Here is a 25837-nt window from a genome sequence, read left to right on the forward strand (position 1 = left end):
CTAATCCGATGAGACCGATGACCTCGCTGTCTGGTCTCCTTCCCCAAACCAACCAACCTATCGCTGTTATATTCTAGAGAAAACGAACTTTAAATATGGGTTTGTTGCACCAACAGCGACATGTGAGCATGTTTGAACTATAAACAATACGACGAAGAGTTCAGTGCTGACTGGGAATAGAGCCCCACACATATGGCTGTTGGCTACACGCAAAGAGACGTCAGCTACCGAATTTTTCTCCACCAGCAGCTTGGAATAACATTTTGTTGAACTTACAGTGATGTCGCAAATATTTCTGTGTCTCACTGGGAGTCATAACGACAAATATCGTTAGTGTTGACAACAAATGAAAATACATTAAAAATCGAAATTATTATCCACCAGCAGATAGGTGTTCTCATGCTAGATTTTGATAATCCATAATGAAATTTTAGTGCCGGGCCAGGATTCGAACCCATTCACGCGCAATATGTGGAGATGTTGAGGAATCTGCAGTATTGAAGAAACAACAAATTGTAGCCGAGCTGTATTGTCACGAAGGGAACAAATTCCGCGTTAAGGGCGGTCTGAGTTGCATTCCCAGTTCAGAACCAATTTTATCGACATACAGAAGCTCAGATAAAAGATGCAGTAAGTGTCCTGTGAGCCTACATAGCGTTTATTTCGTCACTAGAAATAAATAACTAGTATAAGAAAGGTTACTGGTGATAGAGTTTCTACATGTCGCCACTCCAGACTTCATTGCGGCTCAACCTAACGTCTTCTTGTTAGAGAAGGAATATCATTTTTAATGTGAATTTCAGACCACAATGCCATTATATCTTCTTCATTTGGTGTAGCCAGAAGAGAATGGAATCTGTCTCTCCCTATCTAAAATCACTGACCGAATTTGAAATCGAACCCAGACCAGACATATATGAACCTCACATCAGCCCAACAGACCACCAAAACCTCTTCTGAGTGCCTCATTTTTCTATCACAACGCCGTTGTGCCACACTGGCTGAGAATTCTGGCACACAGGCTCCCTGTATCAACTTGCAGCATGTTCAGTATATTCATTTACTTGGTTGACCGAATAACCATGGAGTAGCTGCCTAGGCTACCCATTGCATAGATTCAACTTTATTTTGTAATCACCAAAATAAAATCACGTAACTGCCACCAACACAGAACTGCCAACAGTGTAGGATGCACAAATTTAAACAGGAAGTGTACCTCTCCACTTGAGCTACTCTATTGCGCTATCTGTTTGTTGAAAACGTCGTGCAGTGCAAAAGAAAAGGTATAACTGTTTGTCTCTCATAAGTATTGACTGGCCATATGCATTATCCCACAGCGCTGTGGAAGGCAGAAGTTCTGGAGGAATTGTTTTTGGCTTCTGGAGCTGTTATATCTATGTGTCGGCTAGTAGCGTAATGGTAAGTATCGCGCATAGTAGATAAGATATCGCGAGTTCGAGTACATTCACTGCTATATTTCTTAAAACGCAATTCTGCTGTCTGCTAAAGTTATCCATCTAATGGAACTTGTAACATAATTCCCTTCACTTCCTAACCCAAAATAGTCGTATGTGGAAAAAGGGCTAACTTGTGCGACATTTTGTTCATTTCAGGTTTAACAGACAGCCAGACATAGATGCATCTAGAAACTTTTGTATTATGTATGGGTAGAGCGCATCGTGCCAAAATGCGTCGGAAAAGTATTTTCTACATTAGCTGTCGTCTGGTAGTGGCATATTATTCTTCTTCAAACCTTGTCTGAGAGCTTTAACTCAGAACAAGTTTTCTACATGCATGTAATCAATAAACTGCATGTGCATTTTCAGACTGTTATAGGTAACATAAGAGAATTCGCATATATCCTTGATGATTAATTTCTCTCTCATGTTTACTATTGTTTTAACAACACTAAAGGAAACCTTACGAAAATTGTGAGATGTATTTTAAGAAATTTAATAAAACTACCCAAATTAACCTTACGACGTAAGTCTGTTTTAATAAAACTGTGTATCTTTACACAAGCGTGCCTCTATCGACACGAATTGGTAGATTTTGATTGGGTCTGTGTTTAATTGGTATGTTGTGTCATACTCAAGATGTATGCAAATGTGGCATTTCATAAATAAAGTTATGTATACCTAGAAACCCAAAATTTGCTTGTCAGCAGAGGAAAGAGGCGTTACCTGTTGTGCACCATTGTAAGTTTTTCACCATTGCACTATGAGCCGAAAGTATTTTCTTGCGATTTCCTTGTCGATATTTGATGTGGCTGTTTGTAGCTCTTTCGTAGAAGGTATAAAAAAGCTACACTAAGTGAGACTGGAACAATAACAGACGCTGTTTCACAGGTCAGTACGTTACCACAGAGCTGGCGAAGAAGTATGCCCTAGCTTCCTCTTACGAGTCCAATAGTGGCTAGAACTCGTAAACCGCTATTTGAAGGACGAGATTAGTTGCGATTTCCACGTGCAACGACGTTCCTGGGCTGAAAATAGCAAATTTACAATCTTTTGTTACACCTCAAGCGATAATAACTCAGATTATTCAATGGAAATGACAGGTAAAATCAAGTGAACTTTGAGGCTTAATTCCGTGCACACCAGCAAGTATCTCGTCGATCACAGAGTTGCCAAACATACATTGCCTTGTTGCCAAATCTCAGTTCCAATATCATCAGGACGAAAACGAACCGATGTGATCTTGCAGCGGGCTGGGAAGTAACCATAGCTGGTGTCCCCAAGTCGCGGCTGCTATGGCCTGAAATACGTAATGCGTCTGATTCGCATTTCTGTAGCTAGGTTTAGGGACTGGAGCGTAGTTACTGATAATACTCAGAACTGACTGCAAAGTAAGCATCATAAATCAGTAACTCTCATAGTTGTTTTTATATTTCTTTCGTAAGTGTACTCAAAACTAAGAAACTAATTCACAGACGTTTTCGTGCCTCGCCGATAGTCGACCACAACAAACAAATAAAAATAAAAAAGAATGTGTGTGTGTGTGTGTGTGACAGAGAGAGAGAGAGAGAGAAAAATCAAAAAGAATGAGAGAGAGAGAGAGAGTAAAAAATTGTAAAAAAATTGGATCATGGTATGTAAAGAAATTATTCATTAAAATGACACGTTCCACATCATTCCGAAATATCGTATTCATCATCTATGAAACAAGAATTAATTTAATGTAACCTAATCTAATTATATCAAACTGATGACTAGCCATGAAGAGAAATGAATTACCGAAATTTTTGCTAATACCTGTAACCAAATCTAAACTTGAAAATAAAAGACGACTGTTTTTGCAATAAACCGGGACTTTTATCAAGACCCTTTCGTCCTTGTTAACTAACCACGAAAGATGTCTGATATACCTCTATTCTGAAGTAACAAAGTGTGCATGCATTTAAAGATGAAGTGCATGATGTGAAGTTCTGTGACGGAGATACGAACCCAACACGTAATCGGATTGTTAATTAAGTAAAATCAAATGTTTCGTATCGGTTTTTGTTACCAGCTGCTAAGTGTTTGAATCTAAAATAAGGATACAAACCTTTGTGCCTAAGCGACAATCGAACTGCACACCTACCGTGCATTTATGAATATAGCTTAAGTAACAGTTGCTTACTCACCAATAGTAAGATGTGTGCGTGTTTGACCAGAAATAACGACACCTATTGCGATTGTTGGCAACACATGAACAGACATTAAAAATGTACGTTAATTTTCACTAACAGGCCGGTGTGCACGTGATAGGGCTTGAAATGAAATTATGAATATTTTTGTACTGGATCAGGATTCGGACCCACATACTTACCTTTGGAGGAGACCTAGAGAAGACTGCAGTCTTAAGAAAAGGAACGAAATGATTGAACTATACTGTTCCGAGAGATTCAGATCCTCGAAAGAGGAGATACGAATTCGAATCACAGTCCAGCACTAAATTTTTCAATGTCAAGTACAAATAAAGTAAGAGCCCTGTTCCTTTAAATGGCCATCGGTTCATCAAATAAAATAAAATTTTCTAATGTAAGTTACTGGCGACTATATTTCTGTTTACCATGACTTCCGCTATGTCATTTCCCAACGTAAACCGGCTCTGCCCAGTTGGTAATGAAGGAACGTGATGTTTAATGCGGATTCTAGATTATAACGTCTTTCTCCTGATGTTACCAGGGGAAAAGTAAATCTGTTTGTGCTTCTTAAAAGTAAATGCCTGAAGCCACGCATTACACCTGTGATAGTTCGTTCCGCCAGACCATTGTGGCCACATTTCCCAGCCCCAGGAGTGTGCTGTAACAGATGATGTGCTTAGCTTACAAAATTAGTCACGGTGGAAAAAACGCGAGTCTATTAAATGGTTAAGTAGAAGCAAGCTTCTGAAGCGGAGATTATGCTCATGTCAGCAGGATGTAAAGAGTCTTCTAGGCATTTTGAAATATTCACAAATTCAGCCAATTTCTTAGTTCGAGAAAATCCACTGGGAAGTGTGAGGTTACCGGATAATTCGATTATTACCGTCATTATTACTATCATTTTCTTCATACTGCTGCTGGAACACTGTACTTGAAGATCATGTGATGCCTTTTGGTCACTATAGAAGTAGATTCCCAAGAACAGGTTCTTTCCCTGTCTGCGGAATCCTTTTCATGTTAATATCAAACATCAGTAATTACTCGTAGATTACATTAAAACTAAAGTATTTGATGAAGACGTTACTTGATAACAAAAACGCGCTGCCTTTCTTCATTTACTTGTGCCTAGAAATGGCTATGGAGTACTGCCAAACCAAAAGGCAAGAGATCTTTCTGCCTTCCGATATACGTCGCTGTCAGCTCTTCCATATGATTTGGTCGTCATGACCTGTTTCAAGTTGTGTATGACAATGTTTTAGAAAATTAATTGTTTTCCTTTGCAATAAACAGAAAGATTTTCATTCTAAGTATCCAAGTACAAAATTTTCGCAATATTAGTTCAAATGTAATATTCGCTTCTATAATGTAGGAAAGTATTTCCCAGTTGCAAAACTCGCATCCGACTCATTGACCTTACACTTAGTCGCTGACCATAAATTCTAGCTCAGAGTGACACCAGATTAAGTAACTTAATGTAGCGAAGACTGTTTGCCAGTGCTCTTTCTCACCGGAAAATACGCAATTCACTCATTGGACTCCATAAGTACACTGTAACAGTAATTTCTGTGTATGCAATGCATACGGATTAGACTTTAGTGGTGCTCTCTCTTCCACTTCTGTATACAATATGCCAGACCTAACCGGGCCCTTTATCATTACAGGCCCTGGGCAGTGCAACATCATACTGAAAACAGTAATGTGCTTATACTGACAACCTGACTGTTCGGTTTACCTGATTTTGTAATCATTTAAATAAAACAACATGACCTTCCAGTGGGAGACATTTCGTCCCCCTTTTCCTTCTGTGAAATTTGTCAGTGAGCTTTTTGCCTTCCAGCCAGTGAAATGCGGCAGAGTTCGGCAGGTAAATGATTCACAAACGACGATTTAGTGCCGTTAAGACGATGTATTTATACGTCACAAGACTTTACATAGGTGCAATCGATTTTGAGTAGCAAAGTGTTTGTTATCTTACTTTTGTGACAGGTGGGCATAAGAGATTTCCAAAGACTTTTTATTGTACTGAAATAATATGTTGTCACAAAGTAACAAGGTAAGTGTTTTATCCGTATATATTTTGTAGGAAACTGTAATCGTGATGGAAGATTATACACCTGAATGTTTGTCACTACTGGTAGGAGAAAATTCTGCATATTAACCAAACTCTGGGGCTCCATACCCTCCTATGACACGAGCACGGGATTCTCCTCGCATACGGCTACAGAGCTGTTCCTAGCGCAGCTGAAAATTGGCAACATCGTCACAAACATGAGGCAACACTGTGACAGTGCAATCACTTCCGCGTATGGTACTGAATTGACTCGCTAAATTCACTTGATATTCCCTTTCCATTTGAATGACTCGTGCTATATAATCCTCATGTAAACTAAGACACTGACACAGAAAATTCAATTTTTAGCCTAAAGAAATACTATTCTTCATATAAGTGACAACTTTTATTATCTTTCACGATGCGTTATGAGGCTAAGCGACAAATACCATGATGAGAGTGGCGTACAGGCAGCAGTGCGTCCGTAGCCCGGTGGTACCGCCCGTATCTTGGGTCAGAACGGCTCAATCAGTCGTCAGTTGTAACTGTGGTAGGGGCCAGCGTATGCGAGCTCTTTTTTCTGATATATTTTATGGAGCTGCGAATTTCCAGAAAAAATTCTGTACCGAAATCAGACGAAAACCTTTAGACAAGAAATCCTCTCGGTAGCTAGACTCAGTAAGTTGAAGTTGTGTTAATGGTCATAGATCTTGGCTTTCTGACTGCCAAGCTGTTTCGCAATACCAGCATCTCTGAAGAAATTCGAATCGACCATCAGCGATACGAATTTCAATATTGTTCTGCACTTAAGACTCGCATGCCAGGGTGATAAGTATGAAGGAAATGAATCTCTTGGTTACTATAGGGCCTCGATGCTAAATTTCCACAGAAGCAATTAGGAACTCCCTGCAGACATTTGCTAACAGCGGCTCTAGCAACTTACTTTTTCTCTGGGTAGCTTCAAATATGGGTAATTTTGTCGCCTTAAATCCAATTGAATATTTTAAATATCACTTGTGAACAGCGTTCACTTCTCTATTAATTAGGGTATATATCTCAAAACAAGTAATTTGCCTGAGTAGCTATAGAGCAGGTTCTGATAGGTATTGACACAATCTTTTGCATCCATTTACCATAGAGAATCAAAGAGAGAAATCAAACACATTACATTGCATTTACTCTCTGTGCCTTGACTAACATATATTAATCAATGACAATAATAAATTATTTGAGGAACCTCCCGTGAAAGGAAAAAGAACAGAATGTGACGCTTTAATTGTAGTGCACTGGATCAGAAACAACGAAATTAATTCTGTGCCACTTTGATGTATTGCATTCTAGTGTAATAAAATAATCGTCAAATAAAAACGGTTTTGTGCCTCCTTTGCTATCAAGAGTGAAACACAAATCGTAGGCGCTTCAGTCTGGAAAAGCAGTGACCCTACGATCGCAGGTTCGAATCCTGCCTTGGGCATGGATGTGTGTGATGTCCTTTGGTTAGTCAGGTTTAAGTAGTTCTAAGTTCTAGGGGACTGATGACCACAGATGTTAAGTCCCATAGTGCTCAGAGTCATTTGAACAAATCGTAGACAGATTTTATGGGTCACCACTCAACAACATTAAAGCATTTTACATGGTCGAGAGTGCGGAGTGGAGCAGACGTTGTCGGCAGAAGGCGAGACAATGCAGTGTCTCAGCCCCCGCCGGTAGGCAGCAAACGGGTCCCAGAGAACTCAGACGCATGCAGTGTTCAGAGGCAGATGGTCGGCAAAGAAATCTTTCGCTAAAACATTGTTGGACCAAACTGTTATTACCAGTGTGACAGAAAGCGAAATCTATCGTAGATTCGCTTGAATTACATTCATAGCTTCAGCACCAAGAGGAAAGGGGCGATAAAAACTTTGTCGACGTGTCCTTTTAGTTACCAGACGTCGTATTAGCTAGTCTCGCGTTTTACCTCAAGACTACGGTAGTAGTCAAGAATAAAGTACTAAGACTGAAGTCAAGACTTCCTCTGGGAAGTGCCGCAGTCTAAAATGTTGTCAGATGGACCATATTGTCGGACATAAGATTTTGAGAGGAGCACGACTGTATTGCCCATCTTACGCGAACGACTCAGCGGTCAATTTTTTGCTCTAAGACTGTATCTACAACACATATTGCACGCTGAAGATCCAGAAGAATTAAAAAACAAAAGTAGTTTATGAGAGCTACGTTAACTATAGCGTTCGAAGTATTCATAGTATTGTATACGTGCGTGTAAACGCCTTCTAATGCCCACTCAAGGAAGACAAGGATACACAGTCTAGCTTCGATATTATAAATTCGCCTCAGTTTGCGGATGAAATCAGACTTAGGTTGATAATCATTTAGAATATTTAGCAGTACTGTACCCATTGGTGATAAACTCGTTTTCAATCAATGATTCCCACAGCTACAGGAACACTTCTTGTGATACCTCATAGACCAAATACTTACGCAGAGCTATCAGACGAAAAGATCAACCTGACACAAACTGTGGGAAGTTTGTTTTACAACCTTCGTACCTGGATAATGAGCTTTTTCCTGTTTGAGATGTCTGTGAACGTTGCTGATTGAGACGATTTAAGACGAAACTAAATTCCTTCAGCTACGGCAATGTTTAAAGAAATCGTCTTAACGGCACTAAAACGTGGTTTGTGACTCGTTTACCGGCCGTACTCTGCCGCATTTCACTGGCTGGAAGGCAAAAAGCTTACTGACAAATTTCACAGAAGAAAAAGAGGGACGAAATGTCTCCCACTGGAAGGTCACGTTCTTTTATTTAAATGATTACAAAATCAGGCAAAACGAACAGTCAGGTTGTCAGTGTAAGCACATTACTGTTGTCAGTATGATGTTACAATGCCCAGGGCCTGTAACGATAAAGGGCCCGGTTAGGTCTGGCATATTGTATACAGAAGTGGAAGAGAGAGCACCACTAAAGTCTAATCCGTATGCATTGCATACACAGAAATTACTGTTACAGTGTACTTATGGAGTCCAATGAGCGAATTGCGAATTTTCCGGTGAGAAAGAGCATTGGCAAACAGTCTTCGCTACATCAGGTTACTTAATCTGGTCAGCGACTAAGTGTAAGGTCAATGAGTCGGATGCGAGTTTTGCAACTGTGAAATACTTTCCTACATTATAGAAGCGAATATTAAATTTGAACTAATATTGCGAAAATTTTGTACTTGGATACTTAGAATAAAAATCTTTCTGTTTATTGCAAAGGAAAACAATAGATTTTCTAAAACATTGTCTGTCATACACAACCTGAAACAGGTCATGTCGACCAAATCATATGGAAGAACTGACAGCGACGTATATCGGAAGGCAGTAAGATCTCTTGCCTTTTGGTTTAGCAATACTCATTAGCCATTTCTAGGCACAAGTAAATGAAGAAAGGCAGCGCGTTTTTGTTATCAAGTAACGTCTTCATCAACTACTTTAGTTTTAATGTAATCTACGAGTAACTGCTGATGTTTGATATTAACCTGAAAAGGATTCCGTAGACAGGGAAGGAACCGTGATGGGTTCGTATCTCTGTCTCAGAACTTCACATCATGCACTTCATCTTTAAATGTATGCACACTTTGTTACTTCACAAAGAGGTATATCAGACATCTTTCGTGGTTAATTAACAGGGATGAAAGGGTCTTGATAAAAGTCCCGGTTTTATTTTCAAGTTTAGATTTGGTTACTGGTATTGGCAAAAACTTCGGTAATTTATGACTCTTCATGGCTAGTCATCAATAGGATATGATTAGATTACATTACATTAGATTAAGTCTTGTTTCATAGATCATGAACACGATTATCGTAATGATGCGGAATGTGTCATTTTAATGTATGATTTGATTACATACCATGATCCAATTTCTTTACAATTTTTTACTCTCTCTGTCATTCTTTTTGATTTCTCTCTCTCTCTCTCTCTCTCTCTCTCTGTCACACACACACACACACACACACACACACACACACACACACACACACATACACTTTCTTTTTTTATTTTTATTTGTTTGTTGTGCTCGACTATCGGCGAGGCACGAAAATGTCTGTGAATTAGTTTCTTAGCATTGAGTACACTTACGAAAGAAATATAAAAACAACTATGAGAGTTACTGATTTATGATGCTTAGTTTGCAGTCAGTTCTGAGTATTATTAGTAACTACGTTCCAGTTCCTAAACCTAGCTACAGAAATGCGAATCAGACGCATTACGTATACCAAGCCGTTGCAGCCGCGACTTGGAGACACCAGCTGTAGTCACTTCCCAGCCCACTGTAGGATCACATCGGTTCGTTTTCTTCCTGATGGTATTGTAACTGAGATTTGGCAACAAGGCAATGTATGTCTGGCAACTCTGTGATCGACGAGTTACTTGCTGGTGTGCACGGAATTAAGCCTCAAAGTTCACTTGATTTTACCTGTCATTTCCATCGAATAATCTGAGTTATTATCGCTTGAGGTGTAACAAAAGATTGTAAATTTACTGTTTTCAGCCCAGGAAAGTCGTTGCACGTGGAAATCGCAACTAATCTCGTCCTTCAAGTAGTGGTTTACGAGTTCTAGCCATAGCCACTATTGGTCTCGTAAGAGGAAGCTAAGACATATACTTCATCGCCAGCTCTGTGGTAACGTACTGACCTGTGAAACAGCGTCTGTTATTGTTCGCAGTTCCAGTCTCACTGAGTGTAGCTCTTCTATGAAAGAGTTACAAACAGTCAAATCAAACATCGACAAGGAAATCGCAAGAAAATACTTTCGGCTCATAGTGCAATGGTGAAAAACTTACAATGGTGCACAACAGGTAACGCCTCTTTCCGCTGCTGACAAGCAAATTTTAAGTTTCTAGGAATACATAACTTTATTTATGAAATGCCACATTTGCATACATCTTGAGTATGACACAACATACCAATTAAACACAGACCCACTCAAAATCTATGTGAGTAGTATTTTACCAATTCGTGTCGATAGAGGCACGCTTGTGTAAAGATACTCAGTTTTATTCAAATGGTTCAAATGGCTCTGAGCACTATGGGACTTAACATCTATGGTCATCAGTCCCCTAGAACTTAGAACTATTTAAAACTAACTAACCTAAGGACATCACACAGCACCCAGTCATCACGAGGCAGAGAATCAGTTTCATTAAGACAGACTTACTTCAGAAGGTTATTGTGGGTAGTTTTACTACATTTCTTATAATAAAGCTCACAATTTTCGTAAGGTTTCCTTTTGTGTTGTTAAAACAATAGTAAACATGAGAGCGAAATTAATCATCAAGGATATAAAATATATAGCAGTGAATGTACTCGAACTCGCGACATCTTATCTACCATGCGCGATACCTACCATTACGCTACTAGCCGACACATAGATATAACAGCTCCATAAGTCAAAAACAATTCCTCCAGAACTTCTGCCTTCCACAGCGCTGTGGGATAATGCATATGGCCAGGTCAATACTTATGAGAGACAAACAGTTATACCTTTTCTTTTGCACTGCACGACGTTTTCAACAAACAGATAGCGCAATAGAGCAGCTCAAGTGGAAAGGAACACTTCCTGTTTAAATTTCTGCATCCTACACTGTTGGCAGTTCTGTGTTGGTGGCATTTACGTAATTTTATTTTGGTGATTACAAAATAAAGTTGAATGTATGCACTGGGTAGCCGAGGCAGCTAGTTCATGGTTATTCGGTCAACCAAGTAAATGAATATACTGAACATGCTGCAAGTTGATACAGGGAACCTGTGAGCCAGAATTCTCAGCCAGTGTGGTACAACGGCGCTATGATAGAAAAATGAGGCACTCAGAAGAGGCTTTGATGGTCTGTTGGGCTGATGTGAGGTTCATATATCTTTGGTCTGGGTTCGATTTCAAATTCGGTCAGTGATTTTAGATAGAGAGAGACAGATTCCATTCTTTTCTGGCTACACCAAGTGAAGAAGATATAATGGCATTGTGGTCTGAAATTCACATTAAAAATGATATTCCTTCTCTAACAAGAAGACGTTAGGTTGAGCCACAATAAAGTCTGGAGTGGCGACATGTAGAAACTCTATCACCAGAACCTTTCTTATACTAGTTATTTATTTCTAGTGACGAAATAAACGCTATGTAGGCTCACAGGACACTTACTGCATCTTTTATCTGAGCTTCTGTATGTCGATAAAATTGGTTCTGAAGTGGAAATGCAACTCAGACCGCCCTTAACGCGGAATTTGTTCCCTTCGTGACAATACAGCTGGGCTACAATTTGTTGTTTCTTCAATACTGCAGATTCCTCAACATCTCCACATATTGCGCGTGAATGGGTTCGAATCCTGGCCCGGCACTAAAATTTCATTATGTATTATGAAGATCTAGCATGAGAACACCTATCTGCTGGTGGATAATAATTTCAATTTTTAATGTATTTTCATTCGTTGTCAACACTAACGATATTTGACCTTATGACTCCCAGAGAGACACAAAAATATTTGCGAGATCACTGTAAGTTCAACAAGATGTTATTTCAGCTGCTGGTGGAGAAAAATTCGGTAGCTGACGTCTCTTTGCGTGTAGTCAACAGCGATATGTGTGGGGCTCTATTCCCAGTCAGCAGTGAACTCTTCGTCATATTATTTATAGTTCAAACATGCTCACATGTCGCTGCTGGTGCAACAAACCCATATTTAACGTTCGTTTTCTCTAGAATACAACAGCGTTAGGTGCCGGTTTGGAGTCCTGGGAGGGAAAAAATTAATGTTTCGTCTCGTCTTTTCAGTTAAAACATCTACCTACTGCCGAGAAAATGCGAAACGTCACAGTTGGTTGTGCTTCGATATCTATCCGATTAGGTTCTGGGTTCGAATCCCTGTCCAACACAAAGCTTTACCTCACGGCATTTCAAATAAGTTACTTGTTAAGAAGCAATATTTAACATCTCTCGTAGTTCGTTAATAGGGACAATAGGAGCTGGGTAGGAGTTCAGGTCCGTTAAAAATGTTTGCGTTATGTAATTTAAAGTTGGTATTTGCTAATTGATACGGTCTAAAATCGAGGTATATCACTCTCTGTATGCCTAATCAGGAATGACTGTTACTTTCCGTCAATCACGAAATCTTTGCTTAGTCTGCATGACCGGTTTTTGAATCCATATGCAGAACGAGACGATTCGACGTGTCATTTGAAGTTCATACATATTCTCACCTAGCTGCTCGTGAATAACTTAAATTTTTAGTGTCATTTTGTGTTAAATAATAAGTACGGTATGTTACTTTGAAGAGGAAATCATGAATTCGACGAACTTACTACGTGCATTACCTATCTGACGTAATAATGAGAGTGGTAACGTTTCAGGTATGTCATTTACTGTAATAAATGTGAGCTTACAAGCCTTAATAACAGTCTTACCTGTGATAAGGTGTTCCCTGATATCTGTAGTATCGTAGTATTACTTTACATCTAAAGTTATTGCGATACAGAGTATTGTTTTTGTAGTGACAACACCCAATAGTCAAACGACTGTACTAAGGAGCGATTAGAGGACCTGCTAGACAGCTGCGTTACGTGGGTTGCATGCGAATCAGGCGAAATGCAATTCAGGTCGTTCGGATACTTTTGAGCACGACTGTACAACGTTCGGAGCTCCACAGGCAAAGCTTCTTGGAAATTACCAGCAGTTGTTATGATAGGGGTCGCATTCCACCAGAAGCGCGGCTGACTACTGCTCCATGGTTGTTGGACCATATGGACGTTCTGTAGTATGTCCCATCAGGGCACCCCATATGTGCTCGATGGGATTTAAGTCTGGGAGCAGGGGAGTGGGGGTGGGGTGGGGAGGGGGGGGGGGAGTCGGACAGGTGATTCTATTCGTCACATATTCTTCGGTTACAACCTGAAGATCTTATCATGTCCTCAACCCAGACAGTTTATAGGCTCATTGCTTCATTCTTCGCTATGTCAAGAAATGGTTGAAATGGCTCTAAGCATTATGGGACTTAAAATCTGAGGTCATCAGTCCCCTAGACTTAGAACTAACCTAAGGACATCAGACACATCCGTGCCCGAGGCAGGATTCGAACCTGCGACCGTAGCAGCAGAACGGTTCCGAAATGGAGGGCCTAAAACCGCTCGGCCACAGCGGCCGGCCCTATGTCAACAAATCAGACTTTTATTTTTAAACCAACGCAATTCACCCACCTTTTTTATTTTTGCAAAACAATCCACTTTTAACGCCACTAAAAACTTTCTTTGTTTTAAATTTTTCAAATCCTTTCGCTAATAAGCAGCGGATTACAACCGCTGACAGCTCTCCCACCATTGTGGAGAGAGGGGCACGAAGTTACAATAAAAAATTAAATAATAATAAATAAAAACATAACCGCAACAGTTATTTGTCTACCTCAAATTCAGGTTGCTTCCTACGTGTCGATTATTGAAGCAGATCCATATGAGCTCTCATTGTGGAATAACGTCACGCTCCATTTACCCGAGCGCCTTTCCTGTCTCTGTCGACTGCTTGTTGCACGTTAGTCTGCTGCGTCGCCCCGGAAGTTTTATTCCCTTCCTGAGTCTCCCCTGTTGCGTCATTTACATTTACACGTTAGCGCCAGAATTGACTGTGTTGTGACGGGCGTCTGCTGTGCTGTTTGGCACCTGGACGGTGAAAGTCAGCTCAAGAGCGACCACCCTTTTTACTAAAAGGGTAGAATATAATAAGAGAATGTAGTAACAAGCAGTGTTTGATAAATACTCCACGCTCGTGAGAACTACTGTAAGAAAAGAGTCGCCCAAACGTTTCAAAGTATTTACGTTTATTTTCTCCAGAAAATACATTCTTTCAAATACCTCAACCAGTATTTAGAAGACATGTATAGTACTTATTTTTACAAATGCCAAATAATCTAGACATATTTTTTGTCGTTAAACAGATGTGACATTTTCAGTGTTGAAACAATTTTTATTAACCAAATGTTTCTCTATTTAAGTTCTGATTTGTTCACAGTATACACTTTTCTTCATATATACCCAAATATCTTTTTATTTTTACATATCTTGTCTCTCTTGTGGAAGGACACTAGTAGGGGAGATAGGATAGCGTTGTGCGGCATTCTCAGTGTGTCATACAAGCAATGCAAATAAAAAAATAAAGACTAAGAACACACACAAGCCGTAACTACAATAGAATTGAGCTCGATGAGTGAAGAACATGATAGGCTAGCGCACACATCATACAAAGGAGTTTACTCACTTTACATTTACTAAGGGAATTGGCGCAGTGGACTCGCATTCGGAAGGACGACGGTTCAACCTGCGTCCGGCCATCCTGATTGAGGTTTTCCGTGATTTCCGTAAACCGCTTTATGCAATTGCCAGGATGGTTCCTTTGAAAGGGCACGGCCGACTTACTCCCCATCCTTCCCTAATTCGAGGATATCGGTGACCTAGCTTTTTGATCCCATCCCACTCCCTCCCCCCCACCCCCCCTCAAACCAACCAACCACCTTCACATAAAGATATATTAACCGCAAGAATGTAATCTTTTAATTTTGTAATCTTCACTGAATATTACTTCCTGTGTGTGTGTGTGTGTGTGTGTGTGTGTGTGTGTCAGTGTGTGTGTGTGTGTGTGTGTGAGTAATTATCAGCTAAATTCTAACAACTAATCAAAGAATAACTTTGTGAAGGACATGGTTGATGGAGTGGGTAATCAACCGGTTAGGTTGTTACGACGTTCCGTACTTATTCGTTTGAACCCTCATTATACAATAAGCCAAAGACGCAATCTATGTTGTTATCATCGTCATCATCATACTCACCATCAGCCAAGTCACATCCGTTGCTGGAGAAAGGAATCTCTGATACATTTCCAAAAATTACTGAGATACGCATTCATGATGCTCCTGTATGTTTTCCAGAGTCGTCAACCTATCACCATGTATTTGCCATGCACTTGTTTGTCTTCTGTAATGCAGCAAAGAACTTCCATGGTCCATCTATCATCCGTTAGTTGCGCTTCTTAAATGTTTCATTTGAATTACAGTCGTTGTTTCGTTTTTCTCTCCAGTCTATTTACCGGGCGAGGTGACGCAGTGGTTATCACACTGGAATCGCACTAGGCTGACGACACTTCAGTTCCCCTTCCGGCCACCACATTTAGGTTTTCCGTTGTTATCCCAACTCACTTACGGAAAATGACACGATTGTTCCTTTGAAAAGAGTACGGCCTTACTTATCGTTGCTACGATTCGGACTTATGCTCTGTCTCTAATGATCTCAACGTTGACGAAATTTTGCTTTTCAGAAGCATTGCAACTTTTGTTTTGATAACTCTATTTATTTCGCCACTTTTATTCCTCTGTTTTTCTTATCCATCCAGCCATTGCCTCCGGGTGTGATTAATAAAAAAGTAGGAGAAAAAATCAATAGGTTCTATGGTTTTAATTTCATTTTGGTCTGCTTTCTTTTCGTAATATACGGTTATGCATCATTAGGTAGTTTCTTTGTATCTTTCACCCGGAAAAATCTACCAACATATGATGTATGTCATTTCCAGAAGCATATTCAAATTTTCCAACTGAAGGATTGTCTTTTAGTTTATATCTTAGATTTTCATTAAAATTCCCATTACCATTATTTAGTAAACTGAGGTAGTAAGAATCAGCAAATGAAAGTGGAATGAGGCAAGGAAATTCCATATCACATAAAGTAATCCGAACATAGAAAAAAATCTTCAGATCTTCAAATGTGGAAAAGTAACGTGTTATAAAACGTACTTTAACCACCGTCGTTTTGCTAATGACGTAATGTTGTTTGTATCTGGTGCAAATAAATTTCAGTAGCTAATGGCAGAAGTTAAGAGAACTTTTTTCAAAGTAAACCTGAAAATTAATTTTGAGAAAACAAAACGTTTAGTCTACACACAGAATAGAATTGTACCAATTAGAAATGAAACAATAGGACCAGCTGAGTTTTCATGTTTACGAAAGTTGAAATCAGTGTCTAGATGTCTAGATGGATAGAAAAAGAAACGAATGGAAAAGTAATAGCGACCTTGGACGCTTTTGTTAAACTAAATAGTGTTTTCAAAACTGTCTTCCGATGCCTATGAAATTGAAAATTTATAATCAGTCAGTGTTAGTAATTCTATCTTATGGCAGCGAAATGTGAACTCAATAAAATGGAGACATGCATGGTTGAAACTACCAGTAAATGCAGGAAAACAAAAAAAAACATGAAAGAGGCAACAAAGTGGCGTTTAAGATATAATTATGGCTGTAGTGAGAATGAACTGCAGGATGCGGAAATTATACTCAGGCAAATGGATGTTCAACAGACCAAGGAGGTCTCTTTACGAATTCAGTGACACGAAAAGACCGAGATGTCGTCCTAATGCACGGTGGGTGGATGGCATTAGGAACGTAAAGGAGTAGCATGTACTCGTATAGTACTATTTCTCATCGAAAACCGTAAAGCACGAAAAAAAAAAAAAAAATTTGGAGTGAACGTACGGCCCAAGCCGACATGTTTATTGTAAAATATGTATGACCCGCGTCGGCGCAGTGGTAAGAGAAGGCGTCGTGTTCATTTGGATTGGAGGTTGCAATACTTGTTTTGGGTAAAGTTCTGCGATGCAGCCTTCGACAAGGCCACGATCGACGCGATTCCTCATCGTTATCCAAGTGAGCTTGTGTTCTGTCTATAATGATCTCGATATCAACAATACGCTAAACTTTAACACTCCTTCTTTCTTTTTGATATTTTGTAGATAATAAAGTTGACTTTCAAAACACCGAACGAAAACGTACTGATCTTCCGACTGTAGGGATAAATTTTATTTCTAGCCAAATGTCTCTTCATCCATATTTGCTAACACATGATGAAGACCTGGCAGCCGGTTGGACTGTCTTATCAAGCACGTTATCTTTTAGGGAGACTTGGAGTCTCGTTAATCCATTAGCTTGCGCCACAAGTTACTTGATAAGGTATTTGGCTATTATGAGCGTTAATGAGAAACGTCATAAGCCAAAACAATGTTTACAAGACTATTACAAAATCAGTATTGGGTCGGAGGTACTTCCCATTTACCCAAACTTTTCTTCGCGGGGACGTTCAGAATACTAGGAAGAAATTACAACAAAAGTTGGTAGTGTTAGATATGTTAAAATATACTTTCTATATCTCTTCGCAGTTACGGGGTGACGTAAGACAATGGGAATTTTAGAGGCAAAAACAATAAAAGTATAAAAAATCAAAAAAGAGTGATTAGAGCGTGTCCTTAACAACACAGTATTCGAAATTGCGTTTTATTTTATCCATTGAAAACACTAGCTTAAAGCTTACGACTTTAAGGCTCATGACTGGTAGAAAACCATATATTGACAACTAGAGTCTGCAGAAAATAAGCAACTGTTCTGTGTCTCACAAGTCCCATTCGACAGTGCTGTCAATTCCGCATGACTGCCATGACGTCTTTACTCAGCACTATGTTTTTATGAAAAGAAATAGAGATTGAAACGCGAAAGCATAGTGCTGTGGCTAGGTCGTTCCAGGATCTAAGATTTTAACTTACTTCGCTACATTCTTCTCGTAAAATTTTTGCTGAAATACTGCACCGTCAATACTGAAACACCCAGTATACAATAATGTTCGAAAGCACACATGAAATGTATCTCCATTTCTCAAGGTTCTCTTTGTGCGCACAATTTTTTCGACGATTGTGTTTCAGTTAGTGTTGATACACGGCTATAATATTCAACGATTTATGCAGACTGTAAGATTGATTGTGTGAGAGCGAGATTTTCTGTTGTTTCACCAACTTCTAACAGAAGACATTTTTGCATATCAATAGTGCAATCATTAACAATTATTGAGATACGACGGGCGTTCAATAAGTAAAGCAATATTTTTTGTTTTGTTTTTGAAAGCAGGTTGGTTTTACTTAAGATTCCAATACATCTTTGTTATTTCCCACCCTTCTGGCGACAAAACCCGATTTTTCAACATAATATCCGTTGTTAATAAGTTCATTATTTGTTAGTATAGCTGGGCTGATACTCAGACAGCTGATTATTAGTAATTGTATCTCTCATTTAAGTGCTTGAAAGTCAAAATACAAGGACTTTGCTTTTTCGGCCAACAGACGTTATAGCGTACGCGTGCTGTAGTGTCACTGACAGCACGCGTCTGTTGGTAAGACCCACCAACCCATCCCCTAAAACTGCCCACCGTGCGATTGCACAGTACAGCATGCTATTGCTAAATAGTAATCATTGCACTCAGTATAGTGATTTTTTATCAATTTGTTGCATCCTTGAGCCCCTGCTTCTAGATGTACGTCTAGCGGTTGATGACGTCAGCGGTCGGAGATTGAGACAGCAAAGTTGGAAGTTCTTATACATTGGAGGCCGTATGGGACTAGTAGACCTAGTTTTGTCTATAGTAATATGCCTTTCACTCTGTATACGCGATCCTGTCGTAAAGTTAGTAATGATGAAAAAAATACATGTTTGTATTAAAATACTTGGTGTACTTGCGGAAAATGTAAGTCTAACTGGAGATGTAACTCTGTACTACAATTATTAATAAAGTGTCATCCTTGACTCCTGTAACCGGGGGCATCACCTTACGCCACTTTACTAGCAGAGCCTGTATGACAGCATGGTACCACTCTATTGGTCGACTTTGGAGACAACGTGTTGCTGCATCAATAACTTCTCCATCGCTCACGTTCTGCTTCCCGCAGGGTGCAACCATCATTAGGCCAGATAGATGGAAGTCCGAAGGTGAAATCCGGGCTGTAGCGTGGATGAGGAAGTTTTCTTAACTTCTCGCGGGTGCACGGACTTGTGTGAGGCCATGCGTTGTCATGCAGAAGGATATGTTCATTTGGTTTTATGAGGCGACGAACATGCTGAAGTCGTTTCTTCGTCGCAGGAGTCACACCTGTGTGCGTCAGACCGGCACGCGGGAGAACGGACAGATTTGCGCGACGTTGTTCCGATGATAACAGACGCCTAGCCCAACGACTCACCGGGCTTTTGTTCACGGTCATGTCTCCGTAGACATTCTGCAAGAGCCTATTGAACATCTGCAGTGCTCTAGTTTTTCGCAGGAAGAAACTGCTTTGAAACGCACCTCCGTTACAGGCGCCATTTTGAAGGCTACATAAGCTGTCGCCACCAGTCGGAACTTCATGAAACTCTCGAAGCTGTTTTGAAAACAGTACTCTACGGCATTCCACATTTTTTCAACCGAAACTGGCTGCAGAAGAAATGTCTTGCTTTACTTACTGAGCGTCCCTCGTATTATTGTTAAATGTCTAACTCAAACTGCTCTTTCATCTACCTGCCGGTGAACTGCCAGGTTCATTTTAAGTATGAAGATTATGCCAAGTGAAGACACAACGAAAAGAAGCGTGTCTCAGAAAGCGCCGGCCAAGGAACGTAGAGAGAAGGACAGCCATCAAGTGACGTCAGCGAAGCGGAAATGACCGGACGCACCGGCGGTTGTCCTCACTGCGCTACATACCTTCTCGTCGTCCGCCGCACCACGCCAGAGTCAGGGCCGTTGTTTAAGTGAGATTTCTTGTTGAATTTAAGTGCTTCGTTTTCAGAGTCCGGTTCTTGATAACCAGTCTCGTAGCAGAGGCGGGGACTGACAAAGCTAGCAATGCAGAAATCTTGCTCAGTCATATTCAGAGAGACCTACGTTGGTCACGCGCTATTGTGTCTGGGCCGTTTTTGTAAGGGGACAGTGCTCACTAACATCTGAGAAAATTTGAACACCTAGAAACAACAGCGCGGATTACTCTCAACTTGGAGGAGGTGTAGAACAGTGCACTAATGATGAAGCCTTTTTTATTTTATGTCATTCAGTTGGTTTATTATTCTTTGTCGAAAACATTCCGAAAAGTAAAATACTCAAGAGTAGTTGCACACTTAAGTGGAAACAGTTTTCTCAGCGTATCATACTTTGGATTGCAGAAAGGTTGCTCCACTGACAATGTAGCGTATACATCCACTCTTCAGTAGTACAAGCCTTAAATAATAATTTGTGATCTCACCAAGGCGTTTGATTGTGTAGATCATGATACACCCTTAGAAAAACTTACGTTTTGTGGAGCTGATGGCTTCACACACAATTGGTTTGAAACATACTTGACAAACAAAATGCAAAAAGTTATGCTGAATAATTCGGACAATGTCGCGAAGAAAGAAAATATTGGTGACTGCGGTAAAAATCATAAAGAGAGTTCCACAGGGTTCAACTTTTGGCCCACTCCTATCCCCTATGTAATGGCGTTCCCATAGCATTCGACAAGTAAAATTGGTAATTTTGATGATACTATTGTTGTAATAAAGCCTATTAGAGACAAAACAACAGAAGAGTTGGCAAATGATATTTTTCAAAGAATTATTGGGTCATTCACTGAAACAGACTCTCCCAAAAATTTTGAAAAAAAAGAACAATTACGTTCAGTTCTGTGTACCAGAGTCATACCAACAATTGATGTAGCACATGAGCAGGAGTCAGTAATTATGATATAATGCTCCAAATATTTCGGTGTACATGTTGATGTAAACTTGAACTGAAAAAAACTTATTACAGAGATTCTCAAACACTCAAGTTTAGTTATTTCTGCTCTCCGTATAATTGCTAATTTTGGCAACAAACGCATCAACCTACTAACAGATTTTCCATACTACCACTCAATAATATCTTATTGATTGTTTCTCTGGGGTGATTCGTCACTTAGAAAGAAAGTATTGACCGCACAAAAGCCAGCACTAAGAGTAATATGTGGTGTTCACCCACGAATATGATGTACCCGTCTCTTCAAGGATCTAGGCATTTTAGCTGCGATGTCACAATTTATATATATATATATATATATATATATATATATATATATATATATATATATATATATATATATTCGCTAATGAAATTCGTCATAAATAATCCATCACAATATCAGAAGACCATATCTACAACAATAGAGGGAAATGACATTTATTACCCATTGTCAGTAGCTCAGAGAGGAGGTCAATATGCAGCAACAAAATTTTTTGACTATTTGCCCTATAACATGTCTGACATGTAGCAAAGCAATTTTTAAATTTAATTTAAAATCATTTCTCCTGGACAACGCCTTCTATTCCATTGACGAATTTCAACTGGTTGCCAAGAAAAGAAACACTTGTTTTTAAGAGTAGCTGCATGAGTTAGAATATAATAATGTGTTCATTAATGTTAACGCTAATCATGTGTACATATCCTGTAAACTGACTCGTTACATATTATTTTGTTAAAGGAATCGTTCAAATTATCTGAGGAACATGTAACTAACTAACTAATTAACTAACTTTCATCCTCTTGTTTATGACGTCGTCAAGAAAACTTATTAACAGCTTCATACAGAAAGAAAACAAAAAGTAAACCAACTGCTATACAGAAAATAAAAAGAAACCCACTGCTTTTTTACCATTCACAAGAAAATTCTTCTGCAGAATAGCAAATATTTTTAGACTACACAACATTAACATCACTTTCAGAACACGTAACAAACTGAAAGAAACACTGAGAGATAACATAAATATTCGGGGAGTTAAAGATGCACAATCAAGCATTTAAAAAATAGTGTCTAGTATATGCAAAGGCCTTCATGTAGGCCAGACTGAGGGAGATTTCGAGAAGAGACACAACCAAAATACAAACGCCTACCGCTTGTTAATCATTAACGGCTGCGTTCCCACCATCCTCTGCGATGGATAGTCATGATATAACTTCATTACAATTTGAATTGACATAGAGTCCCCAATGCAGGAACTGACTGTGGGGATCAGATGCAAGATTCCAGCACCGCCGTTATGGGCAAGGTCACAGTGGAGCTAATTTGTCATTACCTCCGTCCGATCTGTTACGAAGTATCCAGTGTGCATCTGTGGCGCGCAGATGGCTGTGATCGGTGTTCAGTTGTGCTTCCCAGTGTATCAGCCCCTCAGTCTAATTAACTAATAAAAACAGTGATGATTTCACATTTTCTTTGCCTTATTCTCTGTTTTAGCAAAGTGAATTTAGAAAAATTTTTCGCTGCACGGAAAAAACTAAATGAATTATTATAACGAAAATGCGGAACAAATTGTTTAAATTTATCACACTTTCATTTATTTAAAAACTGAGAAATAAACAGTACTTTACAATTCAGCAAACAAGGATTATTAGAGCGTTAAAAATTTACAGTACAAAGTTAGTGTGATGGACGAGCTTGCTTTTGAGAAGAAAGATTCGCAAGGCGTGGTGTAACAGCAGGAACAGCCACACGGAGGTCTTTGCTTATAGTCGGTTTTGAGCGGTAGCTCGACTTCATAATTGACAAAGCTGAAAAACCAGTCTCGCAAAAATATGTTGTTGCAAAAGAAGTGAGGACCTTCATTGCATTTTGGCTCAAAGTTGGTAATTCCTTGCTAATATACATCCTAAACTCCAACTAAGTAAGTTTATTTAGATTACTCTACAATGAAGTATCACAAGTGATACAAATAAGCTGTTTTCTGACTGTTTTATATCTAGACCTGACGATAAAAATGCATTTTTGAATTGATTTTTAGTCGAATTAAATTAATCAAAATCATGGCAGAAATACTTCTCGAACTGAAGTTTTACTGTTGCAAGATGAAGGCAGGCTTCCTTCTCCATTGGAAGTATTGAATTTTCTGTGTCCTTTAACAGTGACATTAAAGTAGGGAGCGTATTAGAATGCTACTTTCCATTCTGTTTTGTCACAGCTCTAATTTCTTTATTAGTGCCTTCACTTTTCATTCCAAGATAGTACTTGAAGTGAAGTGTTAATAATATTAAATTTATCAAAAGTGTCAGTGTGGTCAGCCACATTCAGTAGAAAATCTCCACAGCTGAGACAGTTTGCCAGAGAATGACTTCTCACCTTTAAGAAACAAAATACTTCATTCCTCAGTTCAGATATTCTTTTTAGTGCTATGCCCCTTGAAAGCCATCGGCCACTACCAAAAAAAAAAGAGCAGCTGAGAGTGTTCACAAAACTCTTTAAAAATCGTTTAATTTGTAAATTTTGCCTTAGCAATATTAATTGTATAAATAACCGTTTGCAACACTTAATGAAGGGGTGGACTAATTTCTTTAAGGTCGAAAGCATCGTAGTGCATCAAGCTGTCAGTCCATTCCGCATCAGGAGCTACAACTTTAACTTTCGCTTGCAATCCACATGAATTACGGTCACTGAGTGAGCTCCATCTGCACATACTCCAGTGCATCTATTCCATAATATCCCGTTTTGATAAAAACAAAGTAATGATCTTTTCAAGAAGGTTGTGAGCTGTAGCTGTTTTCAGTATCGGCTCACAGACACAGTTCCTCTTGAATGTTAAAATTATCAACGAAACGAGTGTAAGCAATTTTAGGAATATATCATTCATTAAGCTTTGTAACTTCCACAACTGCTAATAATACTAGGAATAAATAAATCATTATTATAGCGTGTTTATGAATAGCAGTCGCTTCGTCCATCTGAAGAGTAAAACAGGTGCTACGCATTTTATCGATTAATTGCTCGAGTAAATCGTCAGAAATGTATAAAATTCTTCTACGCACTGTGTCATTAGAGATAGGAATAATTTTCAATTGTTGAGCGAATGAATCACCAAACATTGTTGATACCATGTGACATCTGGTAAGAGGCTGAAGGGGTTCTGGCACATAGCCTGCTCCTGGCGAAAAACGCGAAGGGGCGATAGACGAATCACCATCAACAGTGTCACATATGCTCACTTCATGAGGCACTACTGAGAGGTTTGGAATATAACCTAGGTTATTGGAGAAAAGATTGGTGATCAGGAATATTACGTCACGACCCTCCCCTCCTTACCGGCCAAATACTGGCAGTGAAAATTTTATCCCCCACCAGCGTCAGAACCCTTTTATCTGTGTGTCGAGCGCCAACGCAAAAGCGTGCATTAACGACGATCTGTTGCGGAGGCGGCGTACGATTCACTTTAAAAACTTAAAACACACATCAAAAAAAGTTCTACATCACTCCGGTTGCCAGAACTCCTGAAGATAGACGTAGACTGTGGATATTGTATCACAGACACAGTCCCTTTGACTGTTCAGAGATGACACTAAACCCTCCCAAATACACTCCTGGAAATGGAAAAAAGAACACATTGACACCGGTGTGTCAGACCCACCATACTTGCTCCGGACACTGCGAGAGGGCTGTACAAGCAATGATCACAGGCACGACACAGCGGACACACCAGGAACCGCGGTGTTGGCCGTCGAATGGCGCTAGCTGCGCAGCATTTGTGCACCGCCGCCGTCAGTGTCAGCCAGTTTGCCGTGGCATACGGAGCTCCATCGCAGTCTTTGACACTGGTAGCATGCCGCGACAGCGTGGACGTGAACCGTATGTGCAGTTGACGGACTTTGAGCGAGGGCGTATAGTGGGCATGCGGGAGGCCGGGTGGACGTACCGCCGAATTGCTCAACACGTGGGCCGTGAGGTCTCCACAGTACATCGATGTTGTCGCCAGTGGTCGGCGGAAGGTGCACGTGCCCGTCGACCTGGGACCGGACCGCAGCGACGCACGGATGCACGCCAAGACCGTAGGATCCTACGCAGTGCCGTAGGGGACCGCACCGCCACTTCCCAGCAAATTAGGGACACTGTTGCTCCTGGGGTATCGGCGAGAACCATTCGCAACCGCCTCCATGAAGCTGGGCTACGGTCCCGCACACCGGTAGGCCGTCTTCCGCTCACGCCCCAACATCGTGCAGCCCGCCTCCAGTGGTGTCGCGACAGGCGTGAATGGAGGGACGAATGGAGACGTGTGGTCTTCAGCGACGAGAGTCGCTTCTGCCTTGGTGCCAATGATGGTCGTATGCGTGTTTGGCGCCGTGCAGGTGAGCGCCACAATCAGGACTGCATACGACCGAGGCACACAGGGCCAACACCCGGCATCATGGTGTGGGGAGCGATCTCCTACACTGGCCGTACACCACTGGTGATCGTCGAGGGGACACTGAATAGTGCACGGTACATCCAAACCGTCATCGAACCCATCGTTCTACCATTCCTATACCGGCAAGTGAACTTG

Source organism: Schistocerca americana, chromosome 4 (genome assembly GCF_021461395.2).
Source record: "Schistocerca americana isolate TAMUIC-IGC-003095 chromosome 4, iqSchAmer2.1, whole genome shotgun sequence".
NCBI classification, from domain to species: Eukaryota; Metazoa; Arthropoda; class Insecta; order Orthoptera; family Acrididae; genus Schistocerca; species Schistocerca americana.